The sequence below is a fragment of the Triturus cristatus genome, chromosome 5_1, assembly GCF_964204655.1.
Source record: "Triturus cristatus chromosome 5_1, aTriCri1.1, whole genome shotgun sequence".
Taxonomy (NCBI): domain Eukaryota; kingdom Metazoa; phylum Chordata; class Amphibia; order Caudata; family Salamandridae; genus Triturus; species Triturus cristatus.
In genome coordinates this window covers 577,534,624-577,548,173 of record NC_140587.1, presented here as the reverse complement: position 1 = coordinate 577,548,173, position 13,550 = coordinate 577,534,624, and the positions used below count along the sequence as shown (strand labels likewise).

At 47.2% G+C, this 13,550-nt stretch overlaps 1 protein-coding gene across 5 annotated transcripts in view; it reads left to right on the top strand.

Moving 5' to 3' along the window:
* CSPP1 (centrosome and spindle pole associated protein 1) overlaps positions 1-13,550 on the top strand; it is a 1,290,317-nt gene that overhangs the window by 525,034 nt on the left and 751,733 nt on the right. The window lies entirely within an intron of this gene.

Here is a 13,550-nt window from a genome sequence, read left to right as displayed (position 1 = left end):
CTAACTTTCAGCACCGACTTTTTTCGCATTTACCTGTCCATCGACTACTTCGACGATGGAATCGAGGACGCCATTCAAAAGGTGTCCGGTATGCAATGCGAAGTACCCACACATCGACGTCCATCCGGTGTGCAACAAATGCCTTTCGCCGGACCACGACGAATCGACATGCATGGCCTGTGCCCGGTTCCGTTCCAAGAAGACTCTGCGGAATCGACGAGCGGCGAGACTTGAGGCCGAAGACGTCGAGGAATTAGAAGTCTTGCCCTCCAGTCCCGTTTCCGAACACGAACCCGGATCGGACGAGGTAGACGAGTCACTCTTCCACAGAGGTGAAGACGACACCGAGGTAGGAGACGACGAGGAGGCCTTAGGGGCCGAAGAAAGTAGCTCCAATGATGAACAAGGCCTACCTGTTCAAACCGTTCAAACACCAGTGCCACAGCCTATGGCTCCGGTCGAGGGATCGCCTTCGGGCCTTACCCGAGACCCATCCCGCAGTTCTTCGGCCCCGCCCTCGGGCCCGGCCTCGGACGTTCAGCGGCAGCCATTACTACATAAACAGGCTGGTTTCCCTACCACAAAACCGAAACCGAAAGCTGCTCCGGTTCCACCGAAACCGAAACTGAAAGTGGCGCTGGTCGGATCGAGGCCTTCGACGCCAGCGCACCGCGTCGGCACCGACCGCACCAAGAGGGACTTCGGTGCCGAACTTGAAGCGGGCGACGTTGGAGTCGACAAACGGAAAAAAGCCATCGGCACCGACAAACCTGCTCGGCTACCGGCACCGACGACACCAAGGGCCGTACCGCCTGCTGTGTCTCGCATCGCTCCCTCGACGACACCTAAGCCTCAGGTATCGAAGACTTCAACGGTGATCTCTGCACCTCGACTCGATGAACCGCCGGCGCCGAAAAAATCTACGGCCGCCTCTACGAGCCTGGCCGGTGCCAAAGCCTCGAAGGCGCCCCAAGTACGACCTGGTGCGGCGCAAGGCAGCAAAACCACAGCTGTCCTCCAGGACACGTCGGGTTCCGGTTCGATCGGAGCTCCAGCAGCCTCTTCGGTGCCGGCCAACATTACCTTCGGCTTGCCTCCGTCAACAATCCCAAAAATGTTCCAACTCAGGACACGGGTCACCCAACCTACGGTCACACCTGCTGAGACGTCTCCGGCACGTATCATCGACGCCGACACTGGCAGGATGATTCTCCACGACCGAAGGATAACTTCGGAGCCGCCGTTGGACCCTTTCAGGATCCCACTAAAAAGGAAGTTGCCTGCAGAATCGGAACCTCTCCTTTATGAACCCTTCCATTCATCCTACCAGGATCCGCACCGGTTCTCCCCCACACGCTCCGATACAGATGCATTGGAGGACTACATGGATGACCAAGTCCCCTACCATGTAGACACGGACCCTGATGACCAGCAGGACCCTGATCAAACTTGGGGCGACCCAGCAGACCCCAGTGCACCTCTCGATGCACAGGACCAACAACTCTATGGGGCAAAAACATCTCCTACGGAGGATACTGCGGCGTTCAACGCTCTTATCGAACGTGCTGCAAATAACCATGGGGTACAGCTTCACTCTGATACCATCGAAGATGACTTTCTAATGGACACCTTTGCATCCTCAGAAAGACATGTAAAGACTCTGCCAATGTTGAAGGGGGTCCTCAAACCAGCCAAGGACATTTTCAAAGAACCCACCAGGGCACAAGTGATAAACCCCAGGATTGATAAAAAATACAGATCAGCACCTGGGGATCCTACTTACATCAGAGGACAATTACCACTCGACTCCATCGTCGTAGCGAATGCACGCAAGAGGGCACACTCGCAAACAACAGGTGACGCTCCTCCCCCGGACAAAGAGTCCAAGGTGTTAGAAACCTCTGGCAAGCGAGTTGCCGCCCAAGCTGCCAACATATGGCGCATAGCCAACACTCAGGCGCTCCTTGCTCGCTATGATAGAGCGCACTATGACACACTGGAGCAAATATTCCAACATCTCCCTGACCAGTTCAAGGAAGGCGCAGAAATGCTCATCAGAGAAGGACAGCTACTAACGAACGCTTCCATCAAATGCGCACTAGATGCTGCAGACACGGCTGCCAGAGCCATAAACACAAGCGTCATGTTGCGACGACATGCCTGGCTACGGATCTCAGGATTCAAGCCTGAGGTACAAAACAATATACTGAACCAGCCCGTCAACCCCGACTATTTATTCGGGCCAGAGGTTGACACCACCCTCGAAAAGATAAAAAAGGACACGGACACTGCAAAGTCCATGGGCGCCCTACAAACTCAGTCCTTTCGGAGCGGCTCCTTTCGTCGCCCCGGAAACAAGGGAGCAGGTAGAGGACAGGGGTCACAACAAACATATAACAAAGGCAATACACAGACCACCTATGATAAAAACACCCGAGGTGGATATCGTGGCTCCAGCACAAAGGGCAGAGGACGCGGCTACGGCAACACCAGGTCCTCCCCCAAGAACAAGCAGTGACGCCCTCTCCCTTCCTCCCGACCACATAACACCTGTCGGGGGAAGGCTACAAAGGTTCCTGTCCACGTGGAATTCCATCACCACGGACAGGTGGGTCAAAGATATTGTAAAATACGGTTACTGTCTGGAGTTAACCTCCACTCCACCCACAATACCACCAAGAAGCCGTCCTATGTCCTCAGAGCACTTAACGCTCTTACAGCAAGAAGTGCAAAGTATGCTTCTAAAAGGCGCTATAGAGGTCGTACCCATCCACGAGCAGGGTACGGGAGTGTACTCCCTCTACTTCTTAATTCCAAAAAAGGACGGGTCGCTCAGACCTATATTAGACCTGAGACCCCTGAACCAGTACATTCTTTCAGAGCACTTTCACATGCTCACTCTACAGCAAGTCCTTCCGCTTCTCAAGCAGGGAGACTTCCTAGCCACACTGGACCTCAAGGATGCGTACTTTCACATACCCATCCACCCCTCACACAAAAAATACCTCAGGTTCACTGTTCAGAGGCAGCACTATCAGTTCAAAGTCCTTCCCTTCGGCGTGACAACAGCGCCCAGGGTTTTCACGAAGTGCCTAGCTACGGTGGCGGCACATTTACGGAGGCAGCATATACACGTCTACCCCTACCTAGACGACTGGCTCGTTCAAGCGAAGTCAGCCCAGCAATGTGCAAGCCACATGTCCCGCACCATTCACCTTCTTCACAGTCTGGGATTCTCACTAAATTATCCAAAGTCCCATCTCCAGCCCGCACACGTACAACAGTACCTAGGTGCGACTATAGACACTCTGGCGGCCACAGCTCAGCCAAATTTAGTGAGGATCAACAGCATACAACTGCTGATCTCCAAATTCAAACCCAATCACTCACTTCCAGCGCGAGTGTTTATGCAGTTGATAGGCATGATGGCCTCCTGCATCTTCATAGTCCCGCACGCGAGATTACATATGCGCCCACTTCAGGAGTGCCTAGCACGTCAGTGGAATCAGGCTCAAGGACAGTTAAAGGACCTAGTGTTGGTGAGCGGTCGGGCATACAACTCTCTGCATTGGTGGAATCCACAAAACCTTTGCAAGGGCCGACCATTCCAAGAGCCTGTCCCACAGATAGTACTGACAGCGGACGCGTCTCTCCAGGGATGGGGAGCTCATGTACTCCACTACACAGTGCAAGGACTATGGACAACACAACAAAGGAAATTGCACATCAACCTTCTGGAATTGATGGCAATCTTCCTAGCCATGAAGGCATTCAAAGTACATCTATGCAACAAGGTCGTGTTGATCCGGACGGACAACATGACCGCAATGTACTACATACAGAAACAGGGAGGAACACACTCTCCACAGTTGTCTCATCTGGCTCAGAGCATGTGGAAGTGGGCCATTCAAAGGAACATGTTCCTCATGGCGGAACACCTCCCTGGCAAGGACAACCAGATGGCGGATCTGCTCAGCAGACACAGCCACCAGATGCACGAGTGGGAGTTACACCCATCAGTACTCCAACCGTACTTCCAGCAGTGGGGTCATCCGGAGATAGACCTATTCGCGACAAGCGAAAACGCAAAATGCCAAAGCTTCGCCGCCAGATTCCCACATCCGCAGTCGCAGGGCAATGCGATATGGATGAACTGGTCCGGCAGATTTGCGTACGCTTTTCCCCCAGCGCCATTGATACCGCTAGTGGCCCGCAAACTCCGACAACACTCCCTGACACTCGTCCTAGTTGCTCCCACGTGGGCACGCCAGCCGTGGTATACCACCTTCCTCGAACTTTCCGTGGTGCCGCATCAAAGGCTGCGAATCAAACCCGCGCATTTGACGCAGAACCATGGAGAGGTTCAGCACCCAGATCCGCAACAGCTGAATCTGGCGATCTGGCTCCTGAAGTCCTAGAGTTTGGCTATCTCAACCTGCCACCTGACTGTATGGACATCATCAAGGAGGCCAGGAGACCCACTACCAGAGCTTGCTATGCAGCCAAATGGAAAAGGTTCGTCATTTATTGCGGTAATAATGACATCAACCCGCTGGACGCATCCATCCAAAACATCATCTGTTATCTCTTACACCTATATCGATGCAATCTGGCGTACACCTCTATACGTGTCCATTTGACCGCAATCTCAGCCTATCTGCAAACCAGGCAGCACCTCTCTCTATTCAGAGTGCCTGCCATCAAAGCATTCTTGGAAGGACTCAAACGAGTCATTCCACCAAGCCACCCACCGGCTCCAATGTGGAACCTCAACTTGGTCCTCACACGCCTGATGGGTCCACCCTTTGAACCTCTACACTCATGCGAGATTCAATTCCTTACCTGGAAAGTGGCCTTCCTTGTAGCGATCACTTCCCTAAGAAGAGTTAGTGAACTCCAGGCACTAACCGTTCAAGAGCCATTTATACAGGTTCACACCAACAGGGTCGTACTACGTACCAACCCCAAATTCATGCCCAAAGTAATATCGCAGTTCCACATGAATCAAACTATTGAACTGCCAGTGTTCTTCCAAAACCCACAAACTGTTGCAGAAAGGGCACTACATACACTAGATGTACGGAGGGCCCTCATGTACTACATCGATAGGACTAAACCCTTCAGGAAGACAAAACAACTGTTCGTTGCCTTTGCCCCACACCACAAAGGTAACGCCATCTCCAAAGCAGGGATAGCCAGATGGATAGTTAAGTGTATTCAAATCTGTTATCAAAAAGCAAAACGCACATTAACTATTCCACCACGAGCCCACTCAACACGTAAGTTGGGGGCTTCCATGGCCTTCCTAGGAAATATTCCCCTGCATGATATATGCAGAGCAGCCACATGGTCCACTACACACACATTTACAAAACACTATTGCGTAGATGTGCAGTCAAAACAGCAGGCAGCTGTAGGACAGGCTGTTCTCAAAACACTTTTTCAGACCGCTGCAGCTGGCACGGGTAGCCGCCGCCAATAGAGGGCACTGCTATGTATTCTATGCACAGATATGAATTCAGCAGCCCACATGCCTCGAACTGAATATGCTACTTACCAGTATGCATCTGTTCTTGGCATGTAGGGCTGCTGACATTCATATCGCCCTCCCTCCTCCCCGGCGCCTGTCGCAGCTGCAGCTCTCAGAATTACTGCAAGCATGGTCATCACTTTCTGTATCTACTCCATCACTGCCACAATGGCGAAAAACAATCTGAGGATGGAGAGGATGCCCATGCGCACTGTAGTCCAGGGGAGGAGTCACCTATCCAAGGATACTTCGAAGACTCTTCCAGGACAACAACGTGCAAACATCCGGACCCAACACTAGGCGGCGATCTATGCACAGATATGAATGTCAGCAGCCCTACATGCCAAGAACAGATGCATACTGGTAAGTAGCATATTCAGTATTAGGGAGCAACAGACTAGCAATACAATTTGCATTACTTGTAACTCCATTTCTGACTATAGTTGTTTTAGATTCACAGATGCACACCAGGGTCGAACTGGGAACAAAACCAGCCCCATCAAGTCTTTTCAAACCATTCCCACATTGCACCAGGTGCACAGGCCGGATCCTTTCTCATTGGGTTTGGGACACATGTCTCCTATACTCCATAGAAAATTTCAGAAGGAGTTGGTCCAGGAGATGCATTTTGCACCACTCTTTTTCATAGGTTGTGGCCAAACAGACATAAGATTTAAATATAGTTTGCAGGAAACCTTATGTTATGTTATGTTAAAATATTTTTATAACGCGCAATAGTTACTCCGAAGAGTGTCCCAGCGCGAAGTGGAATGGTGCAGTGCTTCAGAGTCTGTCGCAGTACCCAGGAGAAAAATCTCTGCAAAGTATATAAGCATGTATTTTTCATCAAGCAATTGTGTGAAGATCCAAAAATCTTGATTGTGAAATAGGCAGTCATTTGTGCCAAGCACAATAGAATGTTTCACCAATACGCAATTCCTCACCTAGTAGACATAATCCTATACAAAGAAGAAAACCATCCATTTTAAATTTTGTGCCAGTGTGTTGCTCTTCACCGTTCAAGTTCTGATGTAAGCATCTGAACATGCCAGTCTATCGGGCACTTTTCAGCTGTACCAGAAAGCTTCTAAAAATGCACCCTGTGCTGTCTGATCACGAGTGCTTCTACCTGTGCTGGTGCTTGTGACAGGGCATATATTAGTGAGTTCCTTATAAATTGCTGGTTCTGCCATGATACTGATGTCGATGCTACTCCAGTGTGAAAAACAAGCATTGGCATAGCCTACAGGTCTCGCCTTTGGGACCTTATAAGTTTTTAGTTATCCAGCACAATACCCCTCGTGCAACAACATCAAGTGTTGCATGGCTAAACACTTTTAAGGTCCCAAAGGCGAGACCTATTGGCTATGCCAATGCTTGTTGTAATTTGGTGCAAATCCCTTCAGTAGTTTTGGAGTTATTTTAAGAAAAAATAAATTTGTAGACCTAGGGACGTGAATCCACTGTGGATCCAACATATCGCATGCAGAGATCTGAGTGGCTGCCAACACTTCACCCAGGAAGTACTGGCAGCCATCTTGGGACTTGGACTTGTCTGAGTCCCAAGAAAAAAGGCAAGAAAACCTCTTAAGTGGGCAGGGTAGGAATACCCTGACCCCCTAAGCCTGGTGGTGGGGGTCCCACAGGCACCTCGTTGGGAGCCAAAAACCACGAATCCGCTACAGAATTGAAAAAAACAGAAAAACAGGTGCAGTCTCCCGCACTTGTTTTCTATATGCCCCCCCTTACCCCCCGAGTGGACCAGGTCCCAGGAGGTTTGTTTCTTATTATAATGGGAGCATGCATGGCCCCCCTCCACAGGCTGATTTCGGCCCTTGGTACTGCCCCCCCCCCCCCCCACCCCCTTCCTGGGCCTGGCCGAATCTATCAAGTGGGAGTGCACAGCCCACTCCTCAGACTTTGGCCCCGGAGACCACCACATCCCTGGGCCAGGTTGAATGCTAAAGGGGGGGCTGTATTCGACCATGGGGACCACCACCACCACGGTGCCAGTCGGAGTCCTAAACAGGAGAGGGGCTGCGTGGCCCCCCTCCCCTTTTCCAGGGCCAGGCCGTGCACTTTAAACGGCGGGGGCAGCGCAGCCCCCCTCCTGGAGCCATAAATGACCCTGAGGACCATCCCCCCCAAAGCCTCCCCTCTGGCCCAGCTCCTGCTATGTCCCAAGGTGCCCACCCTCGGGACATAGCATTTTCCCTGCCTGCACAGGTTTCGGGATGGAATACCACTGTTTGCTCCTACTTGGCAGGAGCAATTGAAAGAGCTGCCACCAAGCGAGAGCAAAACAGTAAGACCGCTACCAGCAGACGAGATCAGGAAGAATGCTCCCACCCACTGGGAGCGGACATTGCTCGCACACTCAGGAGCAGCATTGGTTGCTGGTCCCTCCATGTGTGAGCTATGCCGGCTTCCAATGGAGGCGGGGAGTCGTCAGGGACCTCGGGGTCATTGGGGCTCACCCCGCCATCCTGGAACAAGGCGCTCACGCAACGAGAGTTCACTGTGGACTAGCAGTAACGAGCGGGAGGTTGATCGACAACCAACAGCAAATACGGACTGCCACAGGGAGTTTACGTTTACAGTGTACTTGTCAAAAGTAACTGGTGTTAATGTAAAGTGCTCCAATACCTTCGGTTGGCATTGGTGCTATATAAAACGGAACCAAAAAAGTAACTGGTGCTAATATACAGCACTCCAGTTCCTTCATGTGGTTTTGGTGCTATATAAAAATGCACAAAACAAAAGTGAAAAGCATAGTCTGGGGAGGTGGGGATCTGTGCAATGGAGTTCAGCAGTGCAAGCAGCAACAGGTGGGAGGTTCAAGGGCAACCAACAGTTAATGTAGTCTGCCACAGGGAGATTATGTGATTTGCACGTAATCACAAAACGTAGAACTGACGCGGAGGCTAGGGAGACTATGTAGAGGATGTGGCGCAAGGGCCATAGCTGCCGATGTGGAGCTGTGAACCGGGTTAGAGTTTTGGTGTAGGCTTAACATCCTTGATTCTGGTCAAATCACTTAATCTCCCCATGCCTACAAAAATTAATGTAAAGCGCTCCAATACCTTCAGGTAGTCTTGGCTTTATATAAAACTGCACTAAACACACTAAACACAAGAAGAGGCATGCCCATGCATGCCGGGGACAAATGGTGACAAAGAACATAAGACAGATGAGGGAGCGAGCAAATGGGTAGCCTTTGGGTGGGATAACGCCCACAGATTAAACCAACATGTGTCTTCAAGGCATTGCATGCGCTGTCTAGCCGAGACCTAAAAACTATATGAAATCCTTGATGGAAATAAATGCATCTTGATCTATCGGAGCACAATATGTAGTGACTGTGGCGGGTGGGTTCTTTCTTGTCTTCTCTTCGTGAGTCTTCCTACCTTTTCGCAGATTGATGGACATCTTATCAAAAGCACACTCCCGTCCAAGGACCCATTTCCAGCCGATATTGGTGACTTGTTTTTGATGCAGAGGAATATGAAGACATCGCCACCAAACAAAGAAGCACTTACTTCATATAGTTAAGAGGAAGTATATTTGTTTGTTGGCGATTTATCTCTTTGTAGCCTCTTCATCATCTCTATATTAGGATTTATGTTATCACAGATTTCTGGAAGAAGCCGTTAGAGGAACTATTGCATTACTGAAATTAAATGCATGCAAGGTCACTGGAGACATTTCCTCGTGGTCCATTATGTAGCTGTAGTGTATAATACGGACTATACATTTACCCAATGAGGTAGCACTTACTAAGTAACCAGCAGAAAGTACTGCCGTTTGGTAGACATTTTGTGCAAAACTGTGGACTCCTGTTGGATAAACAGACATGTGAGGTTCTGTTCTTGCGCAGTCATTCACACAGCTACTGACACAGCCACTCAGACATCCACTTACACATCCACTCACACACTAATACAGCCAATCTCACATCCACTCACACACCAACAAAACCACTCACACTCACCAAAACCCCTCCCACTCACCAACACCTCTGCTGGTCGTTTTATATCAAGAAAGTTAAATAGAGGCAGTTGCCAAAAAACATAAAAACAGAAAGTCCCTCAGCAAAAAGCAATTCTGGTATTTTACTGACCTCTGCTGGTCGTTTTCTATCAAGACAGTTAAATAGAGGCAGGTGAACAGATAAAGTCCCTAAGCGGAAGCAGACAAGTCCTAGGGCTGAACTCCAGAGCCCATACAGTACATAGACATATAAGTATATAATAAGTACATTCTAAAGTATATACAAGAGGTCTCAAATGCTCGACCTAAAAAGGACCTTTAAAAGATATACAATCATTTTGTTGATTTTACAACTTCCAATGAGAAAACAGCACATTGAGCGCAGAACCAATATTTACGAAAACATTACAAAAAGAAGGCAGGAAAGACATCACAATAAATCCCACGGCTGAACTACAGACCACCTGAAAATAGGGTAGGACCCAATCATTCTGTTTGCACATGGGTATTGCCCACCTCACATAATCACGTAACCCCAACATTAGCCCATGACTTCTCAGTGCACGGATCTGCCATATCCCTCTATGCTCTGTCCAGTCCTTCCAGATTTTAAAATGTTTCAGCTTGCAGCCCTGTGACAAGTAGATCGCGAACATTCCAGTCCCATACAGTGATCCATGCCCTTGACCACAGGAGGGGCCTCTGTAGCCTTCCAAGCCTTGGCAATATCCCTCTGTGACAATGCGGCCCAGCCAAAGAAGTGCCCTCTGATAACGAGTTCCCCTAGACCATCTGTGATATGCAGAAGAATGAGTTTAGGTTCTCGGGTAATATCCCAACCTAGCACCGTCTCGAACCGTCCCAGCACACCACCCCAGAAATGGGCCAAACCTGGGCAGTGCCATAACGTGTGTAGTAGATCTCCCCTCAGATCATCACACCGCAGTTTCCTGTAGGGTTTAGGCCTATGTGGTGGAGTCTGGCCCTAGTGAGATACAATCTATGAAGTATCTTGAGTTGGATTAATCGGAGCTGGGCGGTTATCACCACATTTCTTTGGGCTTCCACTGCCTCCCTCTAATCATCATCCAGGTTCAGCACATTGCACACTAACAATTTGTATATTTTCCACAATTTATGCTCTTTGAGGTTTTGTGAGAATTTTTTTTCGCCTTCATCGGGGAAAAATTGAAAAAAGGACCTTATGATAATTATAACCTCTGGAAGCCTCACGGGATTGTGGCTGCGTGCCAAGCTTCCTCTTGGTTTCAGACTTAAAAATCGAATTTACATAAATGAAAGTGTCGAGCAGCATTGTTTGTCATGTCTTCTATTGGGAAACTCCCTCTACTGTCAAAGTCTTAATCTAAAAGAGAAAATGTTCTAGATGGTAAAATCCGCAATGAATTAATTGATCAGGGACTGGGGGGAAAGTTTAAAAAAAATATATATATGATTTGAATATCAGTGTCTAAGTTTGTTTATAAGTTAGTTCTCTTAGAAAAATCCTGTGATTGGAACTACATAATGAGAATTAAGCAAGCATGACTTGGATCAAACATATTATAATATTTCACTATAAAGAAGGTTCCTATAAACTTCCCCAACCCTCGGTTATTCAATTATTTAAGGCTGCCTTATTAATCCAACTACAGCTGGTATTCTCCTTATTTAAAGCCAGAAAGTGATGCTATATTCCTTCAGTGTTAACTAAAACAAATGGCCAGAAAGGGGATCATTTACAACAAAATACTATAATTAAATATGTATGCGTTTAGAGATCTATACAGCCCTGAATAAAATTCACAGGAATCAATCCAATTTCTGATATTGTTTACAAATGCAGACAATAGAACTATAATGATGAATCGGTTGTACCTGCACTGTAATTGTGATCAATTGGTCTGTATTCAAGCAAGAGGTAACAAGGGGTTCTTTGAAGAAGTAACTCATATCTATCCAGCATGTTATTTATACATATTTCCATACATCGATTCACTGAGACAAAAGTGTAATACAAGGAACATTCCTGGAGACCGTGTCACTGTAGTGTGTAAGGTATGTCTTATTGTGAATCAGATAAAAACATCATAACGTCTAGACAAACCTCTAGCCCTCTTGCATTAAATTGAGCTTAGTAAGGTAGCTTCAGCCCATGCAACAGTTTACCATTGTGGGTAACTACAAGCAAACTATGTCCATGTATACTGTTCTGCTACTGTTTTCTAAAAGATAAAAGGAATTGTGAGAGCATTTGCACTAGCTAACAGTAGCTTATGTAACTTTTCATAAGGTTTTAGTGATTTTTATTTTGATACCTCAATTATCTGTTGCCTATCACAAGTTAGTCTGGTTAATACAATGGTTATTTTTGGCAGAGCGTATAATTTTTTTAAACAGGAAAAATACAATTAAACCAAGCATCGAACACTGATACATACAACTTAACAAACATGCATTGTTGAAGACTATTTCTTACAGCCTAAAGGAGTACGTTTCCACATTTCACAAACTCTGAAGCAATTATTTGGGTTTAGAAGTGAATTCTGCATTCCATTGTTTTGTGCAGTGTTTCCATTGATTTGTAGCAGTCACCAGAATTCCACTGTGCATGGCCTGACCAATAAACTGATGTTCCACTGGCTTAATAATCAGCACAAAGTTTTACCAAGAAGCCTGAAGGACTTGCATGTTGTCAAAAGTTCAGTGAGCCGAATATTACCTCAACAACAGAAACCAAAGAGAAGCAGCATTGATAATGTCCTAATGAAGACTTGAGCAAGCAGTCCACCAGGATCAAAATGAGAAACAGACATACAAAGCCAGAACGACTAATGATTGTGTAAACAAAGACCCAGGAGAGCAACTAAAGGCTACATCCGACTGAAGAGCCCCAATCAGGGCGAAACCGACGTAGATTGCTTGAGTTTAGTTCAGGGAGGACCTGGCCTCTCAGTTTTTGCTGGAGTGTTCTTGATGGAGCACGGTCAAGACTGATTTGCATATGGCTGGATGCAAAATGAGTTGGCATGGTGGGCAAAAAACGATGGGTTAGATTGCTTTCCCCAAGCAATTGCCAGTGGTTAGACAAATTGCAAGTATTCCTCCTATCACCTTTTGAGGGTTTGAACGTAGTGTTGTCTTTATGCCCCTATCCCTCATGAGTGTGATTCACTGCTACACTATTATTTCTTGAACAAACCTCCACGAGAGTGGTTCAGCACTCAACTCAAATATTAATTATATGTACAACACAAGCTTTCAGTCCATAATGCACAATTAAGAATGGTAAGACATGGTCATCTCATGAACAAATGTGAAAGTTGTTCCTTCTTCCCAATTTTTTTTATTCATCATCTTTTCTTAAAATCACAGCATACAATCAATAAATAGCCAATGCGTTTCGCTCACATGGGACTTCTTCAGGGATCAATATGCAAGCGGTCATCTCGCATATTCTTCATGTTGTGATTTAGAACAAAGGAATATGGTGTTTGGGTAATGTGGAGTACAGTTGCTCCAAAAAAATAACAGCATGGCGTCCAGTCCAATTCATTCTGCATGTGAGGTATCTAAAAAATTATTTTGATTTTTACAGGAGGACAATTAATTGGTGTTCCCTGATTAAATAATTAGCCACATTCATGGCAAAGAAGTGGTCTCCATAGTTTACTGGAAATATGCACTTGCACACTTTTCCAGGTGTGCCCTCTGCCAGTGTTTTTGAATTACAAAAAGCTGGAAGTGTAAATCTCAGCTTGTTCTTTTCTGGATGTTTTTTGTATATAGGTTCTCAAGTGCTGATTCCAATGAACAGTTTTGAAAACAGGATTTGCCCCCACCACAGATGTCTTCAATTCCCTTGTGGTTAGCAAATGGCGGGAGCCTTTAGGCCAAGAAAAAACACTTTATTTGAAGGTGTTTTCTTACAGTTTCTATCAGAGCGCAAGATGTGATGCTGCAAGTTAAGGAGCACATAACCATTTATGGTTCCATGATGGCCTTACATTATAGGAAGGTTCCTATTTGC